This window comes from Giraffa tippelskirchi, chromosome 3 (assembly GCF_054371585.1).
Source record: "Giraffa tippelskirchi isolate mGirTip1 chromosome 3, T2T-mGirTip1v1.2.pri, whole genome shotgun sequence".
NCBI classification, from domain to species: Eukaryota; Metazoa; Chordata; class Mammalia; order Artiodactyla; family Giraffidae; genus Giraffa; species Giraffa tippelskirchi.
In genome coordinates this window covers 6,983,864-6,989,435 of record NC_137277.1, presented here as the reverse complement: position 1 = coordinate 6,989,435, position 5,572 = coordinate 6,983,864, and positions in this window count along the sequence as shown.

Here is a 5,572-nt window from a genome sequence, read left to right as displayed (position 1 = left end):
GGCTCAGGGCCGGCTGCGAGAGAGGACCCCGCGCGTGAGGGCCTCCCGCACTGCCTGCAGGCCCAGACGCCCGCCGCGGCGGGGGCTTCTCCTCAGAGCCACGGCCACCCGCTCTGCGGCGCTCCGCACGCGCCCCAACTTCTGGCCTCGACCACACGAACGGGGAAGGCAGCGCCAGGGGCGGCCTGTCTTCACGGGACCGCTTTCGCCAGATCCGGCGCCGCCGCGGACACCCCTGAGCCAGGCGGAGGGAAGGCCCCCTGGAGACGGCGGGAGCGGCGGGGAGGCGGCTGCGCGTGCGCGGCCGAGGGCGAGCGCTCGGCTTGGCCCCGGCGGGAGCGAGCTCACCACCTCTGCCGAGCCTGGCTTTCCTTCCCGCGCCTTGGTCTGCAGGCTCGCGTCGTCGGCGCCGCTGCTTTTTCCATGGCAGGAGCCCCGTTGGCCCATCGGGCTTGTGTACGAAGGTATTCGTCGCCAGCCCCTACCCCAAAAGGCTCCAGAGGCATGGGCGGGGGACGGGGGGGAACGAGACTGATGCAGCTGAAACAGCTGGGAAATGGAGACCCCCTGGGCTCAGTTGAACACAAACACTGGTTTGTTATGGGCTTCCCAGGTGGCTCAGTGGTCAAGAATCCGTAGACGCGGGTTCGATCCCTGGGTGGGAAAGATCCCCTAGAGAAGAAAATGGCAACCCTCTCCAGTACTCTTGCCTGGGAAAATCCCATGGACAGAGGAGCCTGGCGGACTACAGTTCATGGAGACGCAAGAGTCGAACGCGGCTTAGCAACTGAACAACTGATTTGTTATCTCACCAAAGAAAAGCAGGAGAAAAAAATCAAATCAGGGAATTCGAATCCCAGGTCTTGTTATGGAAAACCTCAAAAGTGCTTCGGTGACCTAAAGGAGTTATTTTGTGAGTGCCATATTTACAAATGCATACACATACAAAGAAGAGAATATTACTGGTTCTAAATTCCCAAATAAGCGATTTTTTTTTTTAACAAACTGGAACTAATTCGGTATCTTAAACCTTTGGAAATGGTGCCTGAAAATGTAGCAGCTCTTATGATCTAGAAAAGAAATTTGATATGAAAATAAGACAAATTTTCAGTAATTTACTTGGGGAAGCACTTCCTTCACTGAGATGATTCTCAACGACCTATTTGAATAGTAGAAATAAGATGACTTGGAATGTTAGGAAAACCCTGTCACCCCAATAGTTTGTTCTTTTGAGATACACACATTTTAGTAAAGGGAGAAAAATCCTGTGGTTATCATAATTTTCCTCAAATCTGTATCTCTGAAGTCAGCCATCCATAGGATGAAATTTAATGTAGTTTCACACAAAATTCCACACTGTTCTACCATCTATGTCTTGCTGCATTTTCCAAATGTTTCACAAAGTTTCTCTGATCTGAGCATTTTTGACACCATTGGGGTGGCTATGAGAAATTACAAAGTCATATCCATTTTCTAGTGGGTGAAAAGAGGCCTAATAGTTTCCAAATGTAAAATAAACTCTCGGTAGCAGATAAATCAGTTTTTAAAAACTGGCTATTATGGCTGCTCTGACTATTCAAAATTTTTAAAGCATCAGAAGTGAAGTTAAAGCCAAGCGTAATAAGATATTGATTTTCCTCCAGAAAAAAATTATTCTGAAAAGAATTTGAAAAGGAAGAGATACATGTATACATATAACTGAATCACTTTGCTACTGAATCACTTCGTACACCTGAAAGTAACACGTTGCTAATCAACTGTGTGTGTACAGTCACTCAGTCATGTCCAACCCTTTGCCACCCTCTGGACTGTAGCCCTCCAGGCACCTCTGTCCAAGGGAGTTCCCAGGCAAGAATACTGGTGGGGGTTGCCATTTCCTTCTCCGGGGGAATCTTCCCAACCCAAGGTTGAATCCGCTTCTTTTGCATCTCCTGCATTGCAGGTGGAGTCTTTACCAATGAGCCACTAGGGGAAGGCTGTTAATCTATTGCACTCCAATATAAGACAAAAAAAAAAAATTATTCTGGTAAACATGAAAGACCAGAAGGAAAAACCATCCTCAGAAGAAGACCTGAGAAAAAAAGTAACTTGAGTGACAAAACAGAGCTGTCCTGTTCACTGCAGGCTGTTGAGCAGAATCTCTAACCTCTATTCGGTAGATGCTAATAATACCCTTTGTCAGCTGTGACAACCAAAAACGTCTCTAGAAGATGGAGGTATGAGGACTGGATGAAGACAGTCAAAAGATACAAAATTCCAGTTATAAGTAAGTACTAGGGATGTAATGTACAACATGACAAATGTAATTATCACTGCTGTATGTTACATATGAAAGTTGTTATGAGAATAAATCCTAAGAGTTCTCATCACAAGGAAAACAATTTCTATTTCTTTAATTTTGTATGTTTATGACAGATGTTCAGTAAACCTATTGGGGTCCTCATTTCATGATACATGTAAGTCAAGTCATTATTCTGTATACTGCTGTTGTGTCAATTATATCTCAATAAAACTGGAAGGGAGAAAAAAGTCTCTAGGTATTCCTAGTGTCCCCTTGGGGGCAAAATCACCTCTTTTTTTTTTTTTTTTTTTTTTTTTAGCCAGAAAGTTTAATCCAGAGACTGTCTTCAGGCAGGATACATTGTTGTTACATAATCCTTGTCCTGAAGAATCCTGGATGAGCCCCCAAGATGAAAGGTTGTTTGCTGAATCACGAAAAAACAGCCGGGATTCTTGGCCTCCGGAGGAGAGGAATTCAATCCGGGGCTAGAGACGAGGCTTGATCTCTCAGAGCTTTTGTGCAATAGAGTTTATTAAAGTATAAAAGGGATAGAGAAAGCTTCTGACATAGGCATCAGAAGGGGGCAGAAAGAGTACCCCAAAATCACCTCTTTTAAGAGCTACTGGCATAGATATTCAACCACCGGAAGAGAGAAACAACCCAGTTAAGTATAGTTTTATCAATGAAATATTCACCTATTCAGAAGAGTTACAAAGACTGATAAGAACATGGAAAAGTCAAGAAATTTTTTTAACTTTTTTTTTTTATGTGAACCATTTTAAAATTCTTCTTTGAATTTGTTACGTCGTTGCTTTTGTTTTATGTTTTGGTATTTTGGCCGCAAGGCATGCAGAGTCCCAGCTCCCTGACTGGGGACAAACCTGCACCCCTGCATGGGAAGGCTGAGTGTTAACGACTGGGTCGCCAGGGAAGTCCTTCTTTTTCCTCACATGATTTCACTTCCAGGAAATAATCAAGAGACATTTGAATAGTAACCAAAAAAAGGGAAGTAACAAATATCTCACAGTTAGAGAAGGATTATACAGCCATTAAGAGGTAATTAAAAGGAAGCAGATAAGACTTCCCAGGTGGCTTGGTGGTAAAGAATCCACCTGCCAATGCAGCTAGATGCCGATTCAATCCCAGGGTCGGGAGGATCCCCTGGAGAAGGAAATGGCAACCCACTCGTATTCTTGCCTGGAGAATCCCATAGACAGAGGAGCCTGGCTTGCTACAGTCCATGGGGTCGCAGAGAGTCTGACACAACTGAGCGCACACAGGCGCGTGGAAAAGGTAATTATAGCAAATGTTTATAAAGATAAAATTCAGTAAAGTCTTATTTATTTTTAAATTTTATTTATTTAATTTTTTGCTGCCCTAGGTCTTTTGTGGTGAGTGGGGGCTACTCTATTATAGTTGCTTTGCACAGACTTCCCTTTGCGGTGGCTTCTCCTGTTGCACAGCACCGACTCTAGAGCACCCCAGTCTTCAGTAGTTGTGGTGCGTGGGCTCAGTAGTTTCAGCTTTCTGAAACTGGGCTTAATTGCCCTTCGGCATGTGGTATCTTCCCTGACCAGGGATGGAACCCCTGTCCTCTGCATTTGCAGGCTGATTCTTAACCACTGGACCAACAGGGAAGTCCACAATAAAGTTTAATTAAAATTTTTCTCCATTTTGTAAAAAAAATAGTAAAAGCTATCACTATTTATGTAGAAAAAAAGACTGACAAGAATGGGTATTATTACTCTCATAATTGGAAAAAAGTTATCTTGGAAATTCTTTGGTGATCCAGTGGTTAAGACTCCGCAGTTTTACTGCCTAGGGCCTGGATTCAATCCCTGGTCAAGAAACTAATAACCCACAAGCCCTGAGGTGGAACCAAAAGATAATAATAAATAGGGGGTTTCCCTGGCGGTCCAGTGGCTAAGGCTTCACCTTCCAATGCAGGGAGTGCAGGTTTGATTCCTGGTCAGGAAGCTAAGATTCCACATGCCTCATGACAAAAGGACCAAAACATAGAACAGAATCAATATTGTAACAAAATCAGTAAAGACTTTTAAAATTTTTTGAAAAAAAAAAGACAATAATAAATAGGGACTATTTAATAATAAATAGCATGTGAATTGAGTGCAGTTGTGCGGTAGTTTGGACATTCTTTGGCACTGCCCTTCTTTGAGATTGGAATCAAAACTGACCTTTTCCAGTCCTGTGGCCACTGCTGAGTTTTCCAAATTTGCTGGCATATTGAGTGAAGCACTTTAACAGCATCATCTTTTAGGATTTGAAATAGCTCAGCTGGAATTCCATCACCTCCTCTAGCTTTGTTCGTAGTGATACTTCCTAAGGCCCACTTGACTTCACACTCCAAAATATCTGGCTCTAGGTGAGTGATCACACTATCGTGGTTATGTGGGTCATTAAGTTTTTTTTGTATAGTTCTTCTGCTTCCCAAATGGCTCAATGGTATAGAATCCGCCTGCAATACGGGAGACCTGGGTTGGATCCCTGGGTTGGGAAGATCCCCAGGAGAAGGGAAAGGCTACCCACTCCAGTATTCTGGCCTGGAGAATTCCATGGACTACACAGTCCATGGGGTCGCAAAGAGACACAACTGAGCAACTTTCACTTTCACTTTTCACTTTCTGTGTATTCTTGCCACCTCTTCTTAATATCTTCTGCTTCTGTTAGGCTCATACCGTTTCTGTCCTTTATTGTGCCCATCTTTGCATGATTTATTCCCTTGGTATCTCTAATTTTCTTGAAGGGATCTCTAGTCTTTCCTATTCTATTGTTTTCCTCTATTTCTTTGCATTGTTCACTTAGGAAGGCTTTCTTATCTCTCCTTGCTTTTCTTTGGAACTCTACATTCAGATGAGTATACTTTCCTTTTCTCCTTTACCTTTCGCCTCTCTTCTTTTCTCAGCTATTTATAAGGCCACCTCAGACAACCATTGATAATAAATAGGGTGGTCCAGGTAACCCTAATCTAATGCAGGTGGCTGGGGTTTGATGCCTGTTCAGGGAACTAGATCCCACACATCACAACTGAAGAAAAAGAACTTGCCTGCCACAATGAAGATTGAAGATCGGAGATCCTGTGTGCTGCAACTAAGATTGGACACAGCCAAATAAATGCTTTTAAAAAATAAAAAAGAAAACATTATCTTTTAGCATGTTTACCACATAATTTTAAATTTTTAAAAATTTAAGACCAAATTAAAACTTTCTACAATTATGTGAAGAAGTTTACATGTGGATAAGGATTAGAAATTAAGTGTTGCCTTATGGGAA